The sequence below is a fragment of the Lepidochelys kempii genome, chromosome 2 (genome assembly GCF_965140285.1).
Source record: "Lepidochelys kempii isolate rLepKem1 chromosome 2, rLepKem1.hap1, whole genome shotgun sequence".
Taxonomy (NCBI): Eukaryota; Metazoa; Chordata; order Testudines; family Cheloniidae; genus Lepidochelys; species Lepidochelys kempii.
Genome location: NC_136381.1, coordinates 124742297 through 124763675, shown reverse-complemented (window position 1 = coordinate 124763675; position 21379 = coordinate 124742297). Strand labels below are relative to the sequence as shown.

General features: G+C 40.2%; 1 long non-coding RNA gene across 1 annotated transcript; it reads right to left on the bottom strand.

Annotated features, from left to right (window-relative positions):
* Positions 1-1328: 1328 nt before the first annotated feature.
* Positions 1329-20974, bottom strand: LOC140907089 (uncharacterized). Its single transcript, XR_012157366.2, has 3 exons — positions 20877-20974; positions 20711-20766; positions 1329-6909 (listed from the first exon to the last, which is right to left on the bottom strand). It is a non-coding gene; the product is annotated as an uncharacterized LOC140907089 (long non-coding RNA).
* Positions 20975-21379: the final 405 nt, after the last annotated feature.

Sequence of the window (21379 nt, the reverse complement as noted above, 5' to 3'; positions counted from 1 at the left end):
TATGGTTTCATTTTAGTTGAGCCTGTGCTATCAGGGACTATGCCATTTGGGAGATAACCCTGTCTTTGTTCTTTGAGCTTCATCTGAAGAGGGCAAGATCACAGTATATTCTTGTGTGAGCTAAACTTGTGCAATCAGGGATTATATCATTGGGGAGCTGTCTGCCTGTCTCATTGGTACTTCACTGGAGCAGACTGAGGCAAAGTTACTGCCCTTAACAAATGTGTATATTTGGTTTTAGTTATTAAACTTGAGCTGGCATGTCAGAAGGACTTTGGAGATACTTGTTTTTGTTTTCTTCAGTGTTATAACATGTTAGGCACATCAAAATCATAGTGCCTGATTCTCCACTGTCTTTCATCTTATGGTGCCATTGCATCTGTGCAAAGCAGACTTGCAGCTTTAACGAAAGTCGAAAGGAGCAGTGGGTGATCAGCATCTTTTAAAACTAGACCCAGTTGGATCAAAATGCTGAGATTTTACCCCAGCTGTGCACTCCCTCTATCCAGGTGCAAGTAAATAAACAAAGTGCAAGATAGAAAGGAAACCAGGCCTACCTTGAAAAGCTACTGGAAGTGTTAGTGTTATGCACCCCTTCTTTCTATCTTAGAGCTAACCCCAAAGGGTTAGTCTAAAATACACTGGACAAGAGCATAAGTGTAGAACGCAACAATGAGTTAGAAATGGAAGAACTGATTCAGATTAAATAAGGCAGTTCTCAAGCAATTAACCAAAAAAAATTACCCAAATCTTTTTTGAGATTTTTAAAAGTTTGGTTAAACTAATTTGTCATTATTTTTCATTATTACGGGTCAGTATCCAAACAGAAATATCAAATTTCCAAGAGGCTGTACTTACAATATATTCAATCCAGTCAGAAGGAAGACATTTTAAAAGTTTCAAGAAAATAACCCTGTTCTCATTATATTTCCTCCCATATTTGCAGACCCAAGACATTTGGATAGATTGGATGAGCTTCTGTACTGTTTGGTGCTAACTGGCATATAACTGACACTGAATATTCTGAGGTTCTCATATTGCTCTTAATTAGACTAGTGGGAAACCAGACTTCCTGTTCCCGAGGAAATTGCAACATTTTGAAATTTATTTTTATTATGACTCAGAGTGAAAAGCTGAAATTTTGAATTTTTTGGAATGTGCACATTCCAAAAAATCCAAATTGTATTCCGAATGATCAAAATGTTTTGTTTCAATAATATCTAAAAATTACAATGGAACATAAATTATTAAATACAGTTTATATATTATATAATAAATGTAGGTTGTTGTTTTTTTTGAAGCAGAAAAGAATTTTATTTGTGTAACACTTACAAAGAATTACCAAAAATAATAAAGCAAAACTATGCAACAAACAAAAGCAGACGCAAGGTATAACACAGCAGCCTTCAGGAGGGAGAAGTGTTCAGGCTAGCCTGGGCCCAGAGCGGGGGGGGGCTTCCTCGACACTCGTGGTCTCCCACCCTCCTGAGTTTTTTTTTTTTTTTTTTGAAACAGAAAGAAAGTTTATTGGTAACGCTTACAGAATTACCAAAGAAAACAAAACAACTATGCAACAAAACAACGCAATCAGAAGGTATAACACAGCAGCTTTCAGGAGGGAGAAGTGTTCAGGCTAGCCTGGGCCCAGAGCGGGGGGGCTTCCTCGACACTCGTGGTCTTCCACCCTCCTGAGTTACCTGGTGGCCTAGAGCGGGGGGGCTTCCTCGACACTCGTGGTCTTCCACCCCCTCGAGTTACCCAGTGCCGCGCCCAGTTTCACTGATTATTCCTCTCCTGAGAGTGCCCGACAAGATGGGCACAGCTGCGGGGTGGGCGGGGGAGGAGAGTTGCTGGTACCCAGCATACCTGTGGCAGACTCCACAAAGAGATCAGGCTAACGCAGATCCACTTCTGAGTATTTAATTACCAAGGTGGCTGGGCAGCAGTTAATTAGCTAAGGAACACCTGAGTCTGATAAAGGATTATGAGGCCTCAGTCAAGAGGCTCCAGAACACAGAGAGGCAGTTACAGAAGAGAGGTACACCTCAGGAGAGCTGGTTAGAGAGCTAACCAGAAAAGGAGACCTAGGAAAGGTGATCCTGAAGGGAACAGATTTAGAAAGGGCTATGAGGACAAGGGCAAAGCCCTAGGAAAGCTCAATCCTAGGAAAAGGATCTTACCATGAAGCAGCAAAAGTTCTGTATCATTGGATCCAGAGCTGCAAAGTCCAGGAAAGAAACCCTTCCCTTGGAAGCCTGACTCCAGAGGAGGATCCCAGGTCAAGATGGCCTTACTGGTGAAGAGCCTGGATGAAAGAGAAGAAGGGATTTGGGTGGGGGCAGGCTGACTAAGATTAATCCTATTCCTCCCACACCCACACAGTAGGATGCGCAAGTTAAGACTTGTTGGCCTACTGTGTTTGGCCTTTGATGAAATAAACTAGACACCTGAAGGGGCACTGCTCACTGTATATAAGCATAACTGAATTTATTGATAACTCATAAGGGGAAACTGAGGCAGGGACACAACTGTGGTTCCAAGACAAGCCTCCAGGTGGAGCTCCAGGGGTAAGTGCTTGCCTGAACATGTCAAGTAAGCAACTTGACTGGCAAGTCCCACTCTTAACCTGGGGAGTGAGTGGGATTCTACACTATGCATCACATTCATTGAATATTTGATGATATGACTCATTTCAACCTCTGGGCAGAAACTAACATTTGTGAAATCTACAAATGCGGAAATGAGCTCTTTTTTTTAACTAAACTACTATAATTATACTATCTCTGGCTGATAATATAATAACCACACTTCAACTCCATTAGGAAAACCCTTTCATTGTAACATCAAGATTAAGTTAAACTAAGTCAGCTGCTACAGAGGTTTGATTAAAAAAAGAACCTGGAAAGTGCTGGAAAGAAGTGTAGAGTCACAGAGGAATTTGAGGTTGGTGGTTGTTGTTTTTGTTTCTGACATAAATAATTAGGAGGTTAACTTGGTTAGGTAACAGTCACAGTAAATGTGGTATCAATGCCACTATATAGGTGCTGGGGGAGAAAATCTTGTTCACAATGGCAGTATTTTAAGGTCCTACAGACTAGATATAGTTCTAATTATGAATAGCCCCTGCAAGGCCACTAAGGTGTAAGGAAGAAGCTTCTTCCAACCTCTTGTGGTCTGGGGAGTCAAGGGATGCCTCACTCCCATTCTGCTTCTGGATGCAGGACTCCAAAAAGGGGGGTGAGTTGGAGATAAGAACATGGCTTATGCTCCCTTCACCTCCTATCATTCAGCTGAGTGTGGCCAGTGCACTGGTGGGGAGCAATCTCTTCTATCCTAATAGAAAGAGAGGAGATTGCTTGCCCCTCACTCCCCACCTCCCACAACCATGCACCAGCTTGAAAGTAAGAGAGTACCTCTTGGGTTATGTCTGCGCTGCAGCGGGGAGCTTGTCTCCCAGCCTGGGTAGACAAACTCACAATAGCTCTGCTTGAGCTGTTGCACTAAAAATAGTTGTGTGGACAATGCAGCACTGGCAGAGGCTTGGGCTAGCCACTGAGGCCAATCCTGCCCAACCCCCTGGGTCTGAGTTAGTGTGAGTCTTTCTTCCCAGGCTGGGAGGCACACTCCTTGCTGCAGCATAGACATAACCCAAGAGTGCTCCTCCTAAGGCAATGCAGCTCCACAATGACCCTTGTGCAATGCTGTGGCTTAAACTCTGGCCACTCTACATTGTACTGAAGGTTTCGGGATGGTTCTGTAGACTCCTAAATGACTACATACATTGGGCCAGAGCGTTAGATAGTGTAAATGGGAATACTTCCACTGGCTTTAAGGAGCATACCAATTTACACCAACTGAGGATCTGGCCTGATGTTTTTAGACACTGTATCTCACCTCTCTTGTATCTCAAATAAATTCTCATCTGAGCTATAAAGTGCAGAAGAAATGTGGAATAACTGCTCAGTTCCTTCCTTATTGATTAGAAAGCTAAATACCAAAGGTGGGATACTGACCCCCACTCCAGCCCCTGTGTGCCACTCCAGTGCTGTGGGTATACACAGTTTGCAATGGGCTGCAGGGAAATTCCCCTTGTGATGTTGTATTGGGCTATAGGCAGGCCTGAGGAGAATGCTCTAATATAAAGTAGTCCCCAGAATAACTTAGGCTGTGTTGGGGGCTATTTTGAGTCCCAGACCAGGCCAAAAGGAAAAGTATTCAAAGGCAGGTGAAAGCCACGTTTGTGCTCTCCCTCTTCCCTGTTCCTTCCCTCCTGCACAACCCCCTGAACTGATTCTTCTCTGCTGTACTTTCTAAGGAACAGCACAGAATGTCCCCCTACAGATTGACAAACTTTTCAAGTGATTCTGATTATTTTCTGAAGTACAGTTGTGAAAAAAAAAAAATCATACCCAAAAGAATAACTATTTAAGACTGTCTTCAGTTCTGTTTTGGGTGTGAAATGGCAGTTGTGTTAATGTTGCTTTGCAGTTTAAAAAAACCACAACAGCCTTGAGTTTTTATGACCAAGCACAGAATAGCACTGCTACAGACTAGGGACCGAGTGGCTAGGCAGCAGTTCTGCAGAAAAGGATCTAGGACAAGTGGACAAGAAGCTGGATATGAGTCAACAGTATGCCCTTGTTGCCAAGAAGTCTAACAGCATTTTGGGCTGTATAAGTAGGAGCATTGACAGCAGATCGAGGGACGTGATTATTCCGCTCTATTCAGCATTGGTGAGGCCTCGTCTGGAGTACTGTGTCCAGTTTTGGGCCCCACACTACAAGAAGGATGTGGAAAAATTGGAAAGAGTCCAGCGGAGGGCAACAAAAATGACTGGGGGGCTGAAGCACATGACTTATGAGGAGAGGCTGAGGGAACTGGGACTGTTTAGTCTGTGGAAGAGAAGAATGAGGGGGGATTTGATAGCTGCTTTCAACTACCTGAAAGAGTGGAGGGGGGTCCAAAGAGGATAGATCTAGACTGTTCTCAGTGGTAGCAGATGACAGAATGAGGAGTAATGGTCTCAAATTGCAATGTGGGAGGTTTAGGTTGGATATTAGTGTTGTACCAATAAAATAAAAAACCAGCAGGATCTTATTAAAGGGAAAAAGGCAAAATACCACATTTATTGTGAATACAGAAAGAATCATAGTAAGCAGTTAGTTATAGCTATAACATTCCATTCAATCTCATATTTATTCTCACATTCATTCATACAAACACACACACACACACACACACACACACACAGGTTCTGCAAGGTTGTTATCATAGTTACCAGCCTTAGAGTTGCTCATGCCAAGTCACTGGCCAGGTGGCCTGGACATGAGGAGGGAGCAGGGCCTTGTCAGATGCTCATCTGATGCTCCTGGAAGTTGGTTTGCAGAATCAGACCCCAAAGTTCTCACTTTTTAGAGTCTATTTTTATAGGAATTTCTTCCTATGCCAGTCTATGGGAATTGCTTCATCATGCTGTTGCTGAATCAATCAGCAGATAGCACATTCCTGACGGCTCCAAGATGTTATCTTGTTCTTTGGTTCTCCCATCCTTGAGGCTGTTGGGTGGATTCCAGTCTGCCCTCCGGGGGGGGGGGGGGTCCTCTGGTTATTTCCACTTGACGCCTTCTTCAGCCGATGGACACTGGATTCTTAGGCTGGCACCTCCCTGATCATTCAGTTATTATCCACACCAAGCATCCACCACATACATCCTCTATCTCTATTTTAATCACAATGGTTAATACAACAAAAGGGTGGGGAGTCTCTGGGTGCTGTTTCTGTTGTTAGAGTATTGCTTTGAGTCTCTCTCTCTCTGTGAATTACTTTGAGAACAGACTCTGTCTTAGAATGTACTAACACAATTAGCAGCTTGCAAGTTTCACACATAGAGGGAGAGAAACAATACCAAAAACCAAGAGACCTCTTAATTAGTAATACCCTGGAATTTAAACTCTGGGGAATCAAACTCATTTGTGATTTTAATACAGAACTTCTTTAATATGATCCAACATAATCCCCCTTTTGACACTAAGATTTATAATCGTCAGTGTCACTTTCTATGTAGCCTATTCAAGAGAAAGTACTGTGAGGCAATTTGAGTTTGTGATTCCAATTCATGCCACATACATGATCCTGGTGATGTATCTTTACTACAAGGTTCTGGGGCAACAGGCAAGGTGAGGCACACCCACTTTTGAGGAGTCCATTCGGTACAACCTCTAGTGTCCAATAGCTTCCCTCCCTCCCCAGCTCACTGGCTCAAGGTCCAGGGTAGCCAAAAGGATCCCATGTGTAATATGGGGAGTGGGTTAACCTTCAATACCTTTGCCTCCAGGGACTGTTGGTGTGCAATTTTGACAACAATTTCTCCCATTAACAAGTCTGGTTTACAATAGTGGAAACATATTGCATCCATTCATATTGATAAGTGTCAAACAATGATCTCTTTCTTTTTTAACAAATGCATCAAACCCTTAATATTTCCCAATATGACCCAGAACATTTTGTGTTCCAAAGTAGCTAGTGCAAGTATCTGCATTTCAGTGCATCCCATAGCTATGGCTGTGTAGTTTCCTATTTCTAATATTTTTTTTTCTTATGGATAAGCCATGTGGTAGTATTAAGCCATTACTAAAGATTCCATTGGCCTTTTAGGTTACCCAGACCAATTTGGACCAAGTCTACATTGGCATGTACTTGTTTTTGTATCAGGCTGTCCTGTAGCTGGGACAGAAAGCTTAATTTATGTTTAAGTTCCTGCAGGTCTTCAGTATTTTTTTTTAAACACATAACAGTGCGAGCAACAACACAAAACACAAGACAAAACATAGAACACACTACACAATTTCTATTGTGACAGTAGATTCATGGTATTGGGTTGCTTTTCAGCTGGCAGCTTTTCCTGATTTTCTGAAAGACAAAAAGAACATGTTTCTACCCCTTTTGGGGTGGCAGATTATTGCTTAAAATATTTCTTTTACAAATACCCTTGCTGATTGCAGGCAAAACAGAGAAATTGCCCCTATATTTTCCTGTTTTTGTTCTATAGGCAGGCCAGGTTTCAAAGGCTTTTATCTTTTAAGGGTTATGGGGAAATTATCCCACTGTTTAGTCATTAAATCCCTGAGTTTTCCTTCTTATACAGCAGACCAAGTTTATAATGTTTTTCCTGCTGTGTTAAGCTTTAAGTTTTATTTACAGGTAATAACTGAGAAGCATCATTACCATACGACCTTAAAGGATTTTTCCAAAAATCATACACACTATACGTTGTTACAGGGATACTTATTATCATTAAATTTATTAAAATTATCTTGTTATCCCATGCCTTTTATTTAGACAATTTGTTTGCTGACCAGGTATGTCCTTTATCTGCAGCTCCTTTGTGCTGCTAGTTCTTTCCTTCCTTTATCATTTAGGTAATTTGCATTTTCACAGAAACTTCCTGCTCTTGGATTTAAAGCCATCAGCAGCTCAGAGACTCTATCTTAAAAGGGACACAATCAACTTTCACCAGAGTTTTGATTACTTTTAACTTCTGCTTCCAAAACACACAGCAATCTGAAAAAGAAAACCCAACCTATTGTGGCTCCCTTTGGAGCCCTAATAGCATTTTAATTAAGTAGCATGGTATGTTTGCATTTCTTTTGCCCCTTCTACAATATACCCTGCACATGTTCTGGGGCAAATGCACATTCCTTCCGTAGTTTAACTTCTATAACATTATCCAGATCCATTTTTACATAAGGTGTCACTATTTCTTTTTTTGCTTACAGAGTTTTCATGTACCTTTATCAAAGTGACAGTCTGATTACTCAGAGCCATTTTAAGACTCAGTGTTTCTAACATTGCTCCTTTTTGTTTTGTGCACCTCACCCCTGCTGTTGCTTCAGAGAGGCACTGTCTTTTTTAATTTTTTTTTTTTACTACAACTCTCATCTGCTATTTTGTTACAAAAACAAACAAACAAAAAACAAACAAAAAGAATCCAAAAATTTTTTTTTTTTATATTCTCCTGATTTTGACTGCCCTGCTGCAGCCACAACTTAAAAACATTTTAAATTTTGTAAAGCATTGAGTTACCTTTTAAGGGTTAAATGCCAAATCCCAAAGCCAAACAACACTAATTACCTGTGTCTAGCAAAAAGGTCTGTCAGTTTTGCAACTTTGAATTAAAGAGTCAAATGGATTTTTAGTGGCATTATTTAAAACAAAAACAAAACTAACTGGTCCTTAGAACTTTACATATTTACACACACACAGACAGATACATACACATTTCCTTTTCCTTAACATCCCTTCCACACTGCTCTGTTTTTTACATCTTACATTCCCTTTATACATTTGAGGCAGTTAAGTTCCAATAGAACCCTCTTATGTTCTTTTAGCAAATTTGACTAAATTGTCCAGTCAAATGATTTTAATCAGATAGTTTATTTTTGCCTGGCTAATTTACAGACATTCCTTTGGAAAAGGGCCCATTTTTCTTTCAGAATGGCTGCAAAGAAACCAAGAATGCTCTAACACTTTTCCTTTTTAACATTTTCGGTTAAAAGTTGTTTGGGTGAAATACAAAGTTTAACTGCTTAATTCCCTCCAGCCTCTGCAGAGTTAACTTTTTTTTTTTTTTTTTACTCTCTTTTCTCTTTGTAATTATGCCTGGTGGTGCCATACATAGGACTTTCTCCCCCTTTACCTGCCTCCCTCCAGCCTCTGCAGAGTTAACTTTTTCACTCTTTTTGTATTCCTGGAGTGCCTCTTTCACTATTTTCAGCTGGCTTTGGATATTTGTAGCCAGCACCTTCCAATTGTCTGCTCCCTTTTCCATTTGTGCCTTTTCCTCTTTACATGAAGACAAGCGGAGGGAAGAATCCTTACATGCCTCCCACAACAACCAAATTGCTGCTGCATCTCTTTTGGCAGCACTAGAAGGTTTGTATATGAGGATATACTGAGCCAATCTATCCTCTAGGTCCAAAATAGTGCAGACATCAGCTAGGCCTTGTTTAGTCCAAGGACTGTGCCCAAATTTTTGAAGGATTTGTTTAAAAGGTGTAATTTCTTTAACAAAAGGTGAGGTTGGAGTTCCTTCTGACTCCATTCCTCCCTCTAGTACTGGCTTACCCTGTTTTCTTTTAAACATCTTAACATGGATATTTCAATCTCTTTGTCACTGCTGGTATTACTTAGCAAGTGACACAGCCTAGATTCTGAAATCATAGCTTAATCTATGCGTTTTTCCCCTGCTACCTTCCCGGAGGCCAGCAGGTCCCCTGCTACCTTCTCGGAGGCCAGCAGGTCCGGTTAACCTGTTCTTCCCTGCTACCTTCTCGGAGGCCAGCAGGTCTGGTTTAATCTGTTTTTCCTGCTACCTTCTCGGAGGCCAGCAGGTCCCCTGCTACCTTCTCGGAGGCCAGCAGGTCCCCTGCTACCTTCTCGGAGGCCAGCAGGTCTGGTTTAATCTGTTTTCCCTACTACCTTCTCGGAGGCCAGCAGGTCCCCTGCTACCTTCTCGGAGGCCAGCAGGTCTGGTTTAATCTGTTTTTCCTGCTACCTTCTCGGAGGCCAGCAGGTCCCCTGCTACCTTCTCGGAGGCCAGCAGGTCTGGTTTAATCTGTTTTCCCTACTACCTTCTCGGAGGCCAGCAGGTCCCCTGCTACCTTCTCGGAGGCCAGCAGGTCTGGTTTAATCTGTTTTTCCTGCTACCTTCTCGGAGGCCAGCAGGTCCCCTGCTACCTTCTCGGAGGCCAGCAGGTCTGGTTTAATCTGTTTTTCCTGCTACCTTCTCGGAGGCCAGCAGGTCCCCTGCTACCTTCTTCGAGGCCAGCAGGTCTGGTTAACCTAATAGAAATGCCTAGCTCACTAGAGCTGGCGGTGTGCACACCAATATTTACAATAACTGAGGTTTTTTACCAATATTCCCCCTTTCGCAATTCTCCACCAAAATGTTGTACCAATAAAATAAAAAACCAGCAGGATCTTATTAAAGGGAAAAAGGCAAAATACCACATTTATTGTGAATACAGAAAGAATCATAGTAAGCAGTTAGTTATAGCTATAACATTCCATTCAATCTCATATTTATTCTCACATTCATTCATACACACACACACACACACACACACACACACACACACACAGGTTCTGCAAGGTTGTTATCATAGTTACCAGCCTTAGAGTTGCTCATGCCAAGTCACTGGCCAGGTGGCCTGGACATGAGGAGGGAGCAGGGCCTTGTCAGATGCTCATCTGATGCTCCTGGAAGTTGGTTTGCAGAATCAGACCCCAAAGTTCTCACTTTTTAGAGTCTATTTTTATAGGAATTTCTTCCTATGCCAGTCTGTGGGAATTGCTTCATCATGCTGTTGCTGAATCAATCAGCAGATAGCACATTCCTGACGGCTCCAAGATGTTATCTTGTTCTTTGGTTCTCCCATCCTTGAGGCTGTTGGGTGGATTCCAGTCTGCCCTCCGGGGGGGGGGGTCCTCTGGTTATTTCCACTTGACACCTTCTTCAGCCGATGGACACTGGATTCTTAGGCTGGCACCTCCCTGATCATTCAGTTATTATCCACACCAAGCATCCACCACATACATCCTCTATCTCTATTTTAATCACAATGGTTAATACAACAAAAAGGTGGGGAGTCTCTGGGTGCTGTTTCTGTTGTTAGAGTATTGCTTTGAGTCTCTCTCTCTCTGTGAATTGCTTTGAGAACAGACTCTGTCTTAGAATGTACTAACACAATTAGCAGCTTGCAAGTTTCACACATAGAGGGAGAGAAACAATACCAAAAACCAAGAGACCTCTTAATTAGTAATACCCTGGAATTTAAACTCTGGGGAATCAAACTCATTTGTGATTTTAATACAGAACTTCTTTAATATGATCCAACATTAGGAAAAAAAACTTTCTCACTAGGAGGGTGGTGAAGCACTGGAATGGGTTACCTAGGGAGGTGGTGGATTCTCCTTCCTTAGAGGTTTTTAAGGTCAGGCTTGACAAATCCCTGGCTGGGATGATTTAGTTGTGGATTGGTCCTGCTTTGAGTAGGGGGTTGGACTAGATGACCTCCCGAGGTCCCTTCCAACCCTGATATTCTATGATTCTATGATTGCCTGAGCATGAATGTCATTGTTGATGGCATTCCCCACTGAGCAGAGGGGCCAGCGCAAGTGCACTATTTCAGCATAGTTTTGAGGACTTAAGTGGTGCTTAGGCCTTCTGTATGGGTCCTCCACACTCAGGTGAATTTCACTCTCTTGATGGCTATGCCCACTGTGTGTTGGGAGTCACTCTTTAGGAAGTCACCCCCATATATATATATATATATTTCCTCCCATAACCCCCTTGTTTCTTCCTGCCCTGGTTCTCTTTCTTTTTCCAACATGTCTGGAAGGAAGGTTCAGGGCATATACACAAAATGGTGCCATTTCCTCATATAGTTGTTTGTGTTTTACCCAGTTTTGTGGTTATCTGTCTTGTTACTGCACTTCTTCTCACTTTAGGTTCTTTCTTCCCCTCTGGATATAAAGACACAGCTTTCTAACTGCCATTGCCTTTCCCACTCTCATTTAGTTGTCCCTATATTTAGGGATTTTTGTTTGTTTTGTAGCTTAGATTGCTTTTCTGTTTTCTTTGTCACCTTACACATTTGGAGTTACAGTGCTTCAAAACCACTTAGATTTTTTTTCAAGCTTATGTTTGATGTTGTGTGTCCTCTGACTTGGAACTTTTATAGGTTTGAGTTTTGAATCTTTGCAGGACTTTTTTTTATTTCTCTATATCACCTTTTCTCTTGTTCCATTTACAACTGCCCTCCTCGTTGGACTTCATGTCTCATCTTGCCATATTCAGTTTTTCTCCTGCCAATCTACATATCTTCTTTCATCTCACTTACTTTGTTTGCTCATTAAGGTTGAACTCACCTGCCATTATATTCAGATCTAAAAATACCATGTCGGCAGTTTCACTAGCTCAAATAAAAAATATATAAAGGTTTACAATTATCATGCATTTAGAACAAAGTCTGATCATCTGATCAACAGCTGCAACCAAGAAGAAACTTATTACCACAGTAAAATATTGTATTACTATAAGTAATTATATTCCTAGATGTATTACTAATACCAACTTCACAGAGGGACTGTGAAGACCAATTCATTAAAGCTATTTGAAATCCTTGGGTTTTATATATATTGTATATGACAAATTGTAATTGTCATAACAGAATAGACCAAATGTCCACATACTCCTTAAAGCCTGCCTCTGGATGGGTTCTAAGCAGTGGAGATCAAAGCCGAGATCTGTGAATCTTAATATGTGAGCTTCTACTGTCTTAAAAAAAAAAATCCATGTTGCTTAGCCAAGGCTGTACCATCAATCTTAGATATCCTAGTCACCACTAGAGGGGGACAGAGTGCCACACCAAGTGGGCCTGGTTTTCACTCCAGGAGTAAGGTACATGTACTATACTGGAGTCAGATGAATTTTGAACCAATGAAAGTGTTTGTAAAAAGTGTTTCTTTGGGTTGAAATTTTCCAGATTTTTGATGGGAAAAAATAAACAAACAAAAATTGTTTGTTTTTATTTCAGTTTTTCTTTACAAATTTTCAGTTTGGGATTTTGGTTTCTTATTAATAAATAAAAAATGGGACATACAGAAAAATGTAATTAAAAAAACCTGAAAAAAATATATTTTTGACCAGCTCCACCCTTTATTTCTGTTTTACAGATAAGAAAACTGAGGCACAGAAATCAAGTAACTTGCCCAAGATCACATAAGAAGTCTGTTGCACAGTGAGGAATAGTTCCCCAGTCTCTTGGTTCTCAGACTTAACCGCAAGACTGTATTTCCTCTGCTGAAGTATGTTTGAATAATATGTTTGTTCCACCTAATGGAGTCTTCCCATTCATTTTGATATATTGCCATAGAGGAAATTTGGGCTAAGCAACCAAGTCAGACTTATAGTGCATGTGTCCATTATTATTTTAAAATGTGATTTTAAAATGTGCTGAACTCCTGCTATTACAAAAGCACTGGACATTGAATTCTTATATTCATCCATGGGCTTAGTGCAGCCTGCAGGCAGTTTCAGTACATCTCTATTCCGCTCATGATTCAAATCTGATCTATAGAGATTGTCTTCTTTCTTTCAGTGAGAGATAATTCAATCTACACTGTTGAGCTGGACAGAGAAATGTGGTCAGTTATGTATGGAATTTTGTGCTATTCAATTCTGTCCACTAGGGAATTGGATAAAACTACAAATTTCAATCCCTTTAGAAATCTATAACACCTCAAAAATTGGCCTGGAGTCCAAAGCTTCATACAACAAGCTAAACTAGCTCACTCCTCTATTGCAAACAGTTTGCATTGGTGAGTGTTAATACATTTATTTATATAAAGACAAGGGGTCAGATCCTCTGCAGGTGTAAATTGGCATAATTCCAATGATCTCACAGTGCATGGAGATACCACCAACGTCCAGTCTGCTACTAGTTTATTGTTCTTTATGTGTTCAGAACTCATACGTTTCTGTTGGTTTGCAGATTGTCTCTGTTCTTATTGTAGCAACTGTGCAGGGTCTGGATTTTTTTTTTTTTGACAATTTTTATAGAAAAGTAGAAGATGGATTGTTTAATATTTTTCTCCTCTTATGGATGTTATAGCAACCAAAAAAGAGAGAGAACTAGGTAGAGACATATCGTTGGGATAAGGAGTATCAAATGTCTGCTTTGGTCATTGTGTTTTAACTACAAACAAACCAGGCCTCTTGTTACACTCAGCTGTGGCATCGATAAATGAATACATTCCTGGGTAAATGCAACTGAACCTAGAAACTTCTGATCAGAATGGAAGAGAAAGTCTGTTGTCAAAATGAAAAGCAAGAAAGAAAACCCTTTCCTCTGCTGAACAATTAATGCCTCTACAATCAGTAACCAAGAGACAGTTGCAAATGACAGATTAAAGTAAATTACTAGACCCTGACCAAAAACAAAGTTAAACTTTCACCTTTCATGCACAACCCCCCTTACATGCAAGTGTTTGGCTTGAGTCAGATGTTTCATGGTTCAGCCCAAGGGTATGCATTGTAGCTCTTTCTTCTTTAATTATTGTAGTATCCGTTTAATGATTCTGTGAATAAGAAAGCTTTTGTCTTGCTTATCTTCCCCAAGATAACTGGCATATTGTCTTCCTTCTCCTGTTTATCCTAAGCAGAAAAGGGGGGACTTCATGTGTAAAGTGCATGACACTTTCCTTCTTTGATCTGATTCCAGTGTACAGAACTAGTTAGGATGGAAGTGAAACCACTCAAGTGCACTGTACTAACCAAATAACAGCTTCAGCTTCTGCAGATGGGGGTGGGGGGTGGGGGAAGAGGGTGAATCAATAGACTTTTTAGTTTTCATTGTTCTCCTCCATCTTTGCCATTTAAATCTAGTTGTTGCTTTTTTCTTATCTTCCAAATATTATGAGCATCTCATATTTTGAGATTACTTCCTGAAAACTCAAGTTTCTTTGTGCTGGCTGTGAACATTCTCTCTTTCAATCAGCCAAAGCTTTTTAATGTTTAATGCACCCAATTGCATGTGTTTTGGGAGCAGCTCAGGAATCTTGTACAAATCCTCATTTTCACCAGTGGTACAATTTTATTTTATTTATTTACTTGGTGTTCCTTTAAGGAGATTGACATGACAAACCATTTAAATATAATATCAGGTGAGTGACTCCTTGTGAGGAAAAAGAAAATTTAAAAATGTGGAAAATACCATATCATATATACAGGGTAGAGAGAGCAGAGATGCTGATTTGCCTCTGTTACAACACTTTTTTTTTTTTTTAAATTGCTGGGAAAACATAAGGTTTTGTAAAACAGCAGTAACTTTAAGATCTTGGTCTGTGCAGTCATGATATCTGAGTAATTTTTCAGCCATATTGTCTAGCAGTTCATTTTTGTCCAGTACAAATGGGCAATAGGATTTGTACACTTAGAAATATATATATAGTTTTTATTAAACTAAAACTAGAGATGGGCCTGAGGAAATACCTCAGACTTGAGCACCCCAGATCCAAATTTAGTATAACAAACTGTGGCCACATACAGACATTATGGTGGATAGATTAGCGGGGATCAGAACCAAGACCTTCAGCATGAAAAGCAACATCTACAATGTTAGCTAAAGCAGCACTTCTTTAGCTCTCTAGAAAGTATAGGTTCTTATAGTCATTGGGCCTAGCCACTACATGGAAACATGATGCAGTGTGTTAAGCTGGCATATTACTTAAGCATTTTAGGCCACCTCTAAGTCATTTGCTGTAGATGAAATGAATTTACAGAAAACTTATGCTGAGCATCATGACATGATGCATTTGAACGTAAGAAAACATTTTTCTCCTTTTGAATTAAATATTTTTTCTCAAAAATAAACCACAAATAAGACAATTCATATGCTGATATTTGTATATATGTGCAGGGAGTAAATAGAAAAAAAAATAAAGAAAGCACAAATACATAAGGGGAAAAGTAAGGTAAAACTAGAATTGTCTGAAATGTTCCCCATAAAGCTCAAAACTCACATAGTTTCAGGTATCTTCATAAACTCAAACAATGGTTGTCAAAAGATTTACTACAATTTGCATACATTTTGATGAACCTGAGCTAATTTATGGTTTTGCAACAAAGGCACAGAAAATACATTGGTTTTTGTACAGTTTCTCAGTGTGAAAGTTGGTCATTTTGACTGAGTTTTGATTCAAGGCTTTAGGTTAACTTCATCTTGAAATTCAAAACAAAGCCTGGGGTTGCAAACCCATTCAGACTGCAATCAAAGAGCGGTTGAAACAAACTCCCAGAGAGTGAAACTGTTGAGCGGCATGTAGTTCTCCTTAAAACCCAACCAGAGGAGAAAGGGAAAAGAAACAATGGGTTTGTGGGTATAAATGCTGTCTGGCCAATTTGAGGTGCTTTATTTCTAAGCAATGGCCTTGATCCTGCAAAGAAAGTGCTTTGAAGCAAACGAAGGTCTGTGTGGGCAGAGGGATCTGCTCACAGGTATGAGATTGCATGATTTGAGTCAAAACTACTATACCACAGGACATTCAATATTAGATCAGAAAATTAGCTCCTGTGCCCTGAGTCGAAGCCCTATCTCCAACCTCATTCTTCTCCCATTTCTCCATTTAGCTGCCTTTCCTATAGGAATGATTGAGAGTATTTGCATAGTTACTATGCAAGGTACTAGTCAGCATGACTGAGGGAGGCAGAATATGGCATCAGCATTATACCTTTGATCAGAGGTATGTGGAACACAGGCCAATAGCCAGGTGAAGAAAGTGTGGGTTATACACAGGAGGGCTTGGGGTCCTCCCCGGGAAAATTCTGAAGCGTCAAAAGCAAGGTCCTAACTTTAGAATATGTAGACCATGATTTTCATCTAATAAAGCCAAAAACCAAAAGGGAAAGCCTGTCTGATTTTCATTTGGATTTCTAGAATAACACAGCAAATAAATTACCATGCATCAAAAAGCCTGGGCTAGCAAAAGCAGTCGTGTCATTCTCAGATACACAAAAAAGACAGTGTTCTCCCTTGGCAATATAGTGGTAGCCTGCACAGCCGAACAACAGTTATTTCCCTTGATGGGTTCCAGTAACATTCCCAACCTCAGACTTGCCCTTTTAAGGGCCTTCATTTTCCTAACCTGTCTAAAGGGTTTGGCCCTTTAAATTTGGCAGATCCCAGCAGCTGCAGCCCTAAAGTGGCCATTTTGCAACTGGCTGCTGCTTGCTGCATCTTCCTCTTTCCCTTTCCAGTTAGGTAAGTATTCTTATCACCATATTTTCCCCTTTCCTATGCTGAAGGAACGTGGTAGCTCTTATTCCTTCAAATATTAAAGAGAGTTGATAGTATTGTGTAGTTCTGTGATTGGGGGATGCTATAGTATGCTGTTTCCTGTAGTAATGACATAGGCTTGTTACTAGCACTGTAAATGGCTTGTGGGTGTCTCCCTTGTCAGGAGATACTACATTGCTACTAACATGTTACCACTGTAGCTGTGTGGCACTTTCCCTTCATTTTATGTTTGTAGGGAGGCGTACTGGATGAGAAGAGTTCAGTCCCTGAGTATGGGATGAAAAAGCGTAATATATTTGCTGTGGTTAGCACATACAGAAGAGACCTTGCTCACTGCCTACTCTTGCGCCCATTGAAATCAATGGCAGAACTTGAGTGGTGCCAGATCAAGCCCTTGGAGAGCTGGTAAATGCAACCTAATATGTGCCAACTTTTCAAATGGAAAGTAGGAATGATCTCCAAAATACAGAAGTAGCTGTGAATGGTGAGAGCATGTCTCCCCTTTGCTATCTACCTTCTTTTTGTCTGCAATTGGGAAATTCGTTTCCTCATTCCCTTCCTCCCTCCCCCTCCCCAAAAAAAATAGCCAAACAGGCACTACATCTTAGATTTAAAATGTTGCAAATCCTCTTATCCACCCACGCTCCCAAAAGGGGGAAAAAACTTTTTATACCTAATAGTAACAAATAGTCTTGTCCTCCTGGTAACTTTATTTTTTCCTACTTTCTCTTCTTATCCTCTGCTTTTCTCTTCATTTCTTGCTGCATCTTCATTAATTTTTGGTTTCTGATTTTCCTTACATTAACTTCTCAATAATTTTTGAGCGCATGTAGAAAGAGATTAATAAAACTGGGACTTTTCAGCTTGGAAAAGAGACAACTAAGGGGGATACGACTGAGGTTTATAAAATCATGACTGGTGTGGAGAAAGTAAATAAGGAAGTGTTATTTACTCATAATACAAGAACTAGGGGGCACAAAGTGAAATTAATAGGCAGCAGGTTTGAAACAAACAAAAGGAAGTATTTCTTCACACAACACACAGTCAATCTGTGGAACTCTTTGCCAGAGCATGTTGTGAAGGCCAAGACACTAACAGGGTTCAAAAAAGAACTAGATACATTCATGGAGGAGAGGTCCATCAATGGCTATTAGCCAGGGATGGTGTCCCTAGCCTCTGTTTGGCAAAAGCTGGGAATGAGCGACAGGGAATGGATCAGTCGATGATTACCTGTTCTGTTAATTCCCTCTGGGGCACCTGGCATTGGCCACCCTTGGAAGACAGAATACTGGGGTGGATAGAGCTTTGGCCTGACCCAGTATGGCTGTTCTTGTGTGTGTGTGTTTATATATATATATATATATTTACACACACACAGAGAGAGAGAGACTGTGTGTGTGTGTGTGTGTATATATACGTATGTATATACACTCAGACACACACACATGCACGCAGACACACATTCTCTTTCTCATCTTCATGTCTAACACCATTGGTTAGACTCCCTCTCCACACTAAATACAACCTTCTGTGCTGTTGAATCTATTGGTAATGGGGTAACATTAGGGGACCTACTTACCTCAAACTATGGGTGCTGAGAGTGTTTAGGTGGGTGAGTGCATTAAAACAATTTTGAGGGTTTCACTTCTCAAATGCTAGTTTGGGTTATTAGACAACTGTACGACTTTAGTTGCTCATCTTCTACCCATAATTGCCATCAGGTGATCCAGACTGCTTTCTTGTTCAGATAACTAATCCATAATACAGGGAATCATGCCCAATAATTGAAAAATATATACTAAGGACAAATTGCTATTTGCCTTACTCAGGTTGGCTTTAAACTTTCAGAAACCAGAAAGGGCAGTGTCTGGTTTGATGGTAAAGTATCAGACTTAAACCCTAAGAAATTAAATGTAGAAATAACCTCTTAGGTCATTCTGTCTATTGCTAGCACAGTTAGTAGTTCCCTATAAAATAGGGAGGTAGTAGGTAGTTCCCTATAAAATATTCTTAAGTGTTTACTTTTTTCCCTATAAAATATTCTTAAGTGTTTACTAGTCTACTTTTAAATACTTGAGAAATTGAGTTTTTACCCTATGTTGAGGATGACTGTTGTAGAATAATTTGCTACTGTGTTTCAATTTGTATTGCACCTTTCAGAAGATTCAGAATGCTTTACACAGTTACAAAATACAACTAAATACATAGAGATCGTTCAGTTTCACTCACCACTGGAATATAGTCAGCTGTGGAGAGGATGAGGCAATGGACTTCACTGTTAGGAGACAGGTCCTGAAAGCTACAGTTCTACATTGGTTTGTTTCATTACATGGGACAATCAGAATATTCCTTCTCCCTCCTGGCTTTTTTTTTTTTTTTAACTCTTCAGATACTTGCAAAAATATAGAACACTTAAGCAATAAAAAAGGGGTGGGACTGGGAAGAGAGAGGAAAAATTCTTAAGGTTTGGATGAATAAATAAACTTTTGAAACTTAGCTAAAGTTTTCAGAATTTATACATTTTATACAACATCAATCAGAAGAGTAACTATGGTATTCCTGAAGACCAGGACCATTCAGTGCAATAAATATATGAAGAATACTGGGATTCCTGAGAATTGCAGCGGTTCTGTTTTATGTTTAACAGGGGCTGGGTTTTAGCAATGACATTTAACCTGTGGACTCAGTAAAAAGGTTAAATATTTGTTAACCAATTCTTTGAGGTTGCTTTTGTACTTGGCACTTCGCTGGATTAAATCCTTAGACAGTTACAGAGCCAATGGGAAAATATTGTCCCTTTATTAACAGAGAAATGTTTCAGTATCTATCAAAAACTACAATCTACTTATTATACACATCAGAGCTCAAAATTAGCTCAGATCACTGAGCCTAAAGTTCTTAGCACTATGGAGTCCTTTAAAATGACCTAAGTACACTCAGTTAAAATGGTCCTGTGTTAAGCTGTTCTGTGGCCAGAACATAACATAACACCATCAACACTGTGAGATCTTCCAGCCACAAGTCATTTGCTTCTAAAGGAAACAGCAAGACACAAAAACATCCCATTACAAGATCAGCATGAAAATCACATTCAATCTCCCAGCACATACAGATTACATGAAGGTTACCAAAGTGCATGTTATCATTTTCCATATGCAAGGAGCAGTCATATACATTTGTTTTGAATTACTTTTCTTTTAGATTATGGGGGGAAAGGGAGGACAAAAGTCGCGTACTGAGAGAGCACAGTGTGCGTCGTCTTTGTAACTTTCTGCATCATTTTCCCTTACAAAATGGAAGCAGGCAGATATGAGGTACATACTTAAATATGCTATAGTTTATAGAATAGTAGCTGATGGCAAACAGGTGGACAGATTTGTGATTTTTTTGTAGTGGAATGTTTCTGCTATTTAAAGTACTTATATTATGGTAGTACCTGAACACCTCTTAATCTTTACTGTATTTATTTTCACAACCCTTCATAGGTAGAGCAGTGCTGTTACCCCCATTTTACAGATATGGAACTGAGGCACAAAGAGACTAAGTGACTTACCCAAGGTCACACAGGAGGCCTAAGGCAGAGTACGGAATTGAATAGGCCCCTTGAATTCCAGGCTAGCACCCTAAACACTAGATCATCCCTTCTCTCTCTGGTATTTTTCTTGTAATGGTTTTATAATGGAAAATAGTTCAGTGTACATTCACAGGTGGGTTATACACTGAAGAGTTTAAATCCCTTGGATTAAGTGTGTAACTATTTCTGCCACAAGTTACAGTTACAGCTGGAGTGCAAAGAATATCCTGTGGAAGAAAAATTTGTCTTGCTATTTTACAAAAATTCACCATGTACCTACCTGTAAATCTGCAGCAGCTGCAAGAGATACCTTTCCTTGTTGAGTCACTCTCTCTCCTTTTTTAAAAAAAGTTTGTGTGTGTATGAATGCAGAGCTTATGAAAAGGAGGAAATAATAACACTAGTTTAAGCCAGCCATAGTACTGGCACTGTGTAAACTTCCTTACCCAGCTGTGCCTGTATACTTCAATCCTCATCTGCACAGCCTCCTGCTATTCTAGTCTTGAACATATGTTGGGAAGAATCAGCCAACTGTGGAGGTTTTGTGATATCTTCAAATGAAAGCTAACATGAGAGACCACCAAACGCCTTACATTCTGGTGATCAAATGAAAATGCAAGTGCATTAACCTTTATCCCCACCATACTGTGTGGGTGCTGCCTTCCTCATATCTGAGATCATAAACTGCTCAGGAAAGCAGGCAAAGAGGAAAATCCTGAGAAGCAATCTTTTGGATAGTATTGCTCAATATTGGGCACACTGCCAACATAATGGTATTCACAGCCCATGTGCCATTGTCGTGTTCAGAAACAGCTGTAAACACTCTAACAGAAGTGGGGGCATGTGAAAACAAGTGACATTTCTTTGAATGTCAGTGATATTTCAGAAACAATGTTAAACCAAACTGATGTGGTTTACAATGGAATGCAGGTGTGACACATGGCTAGAA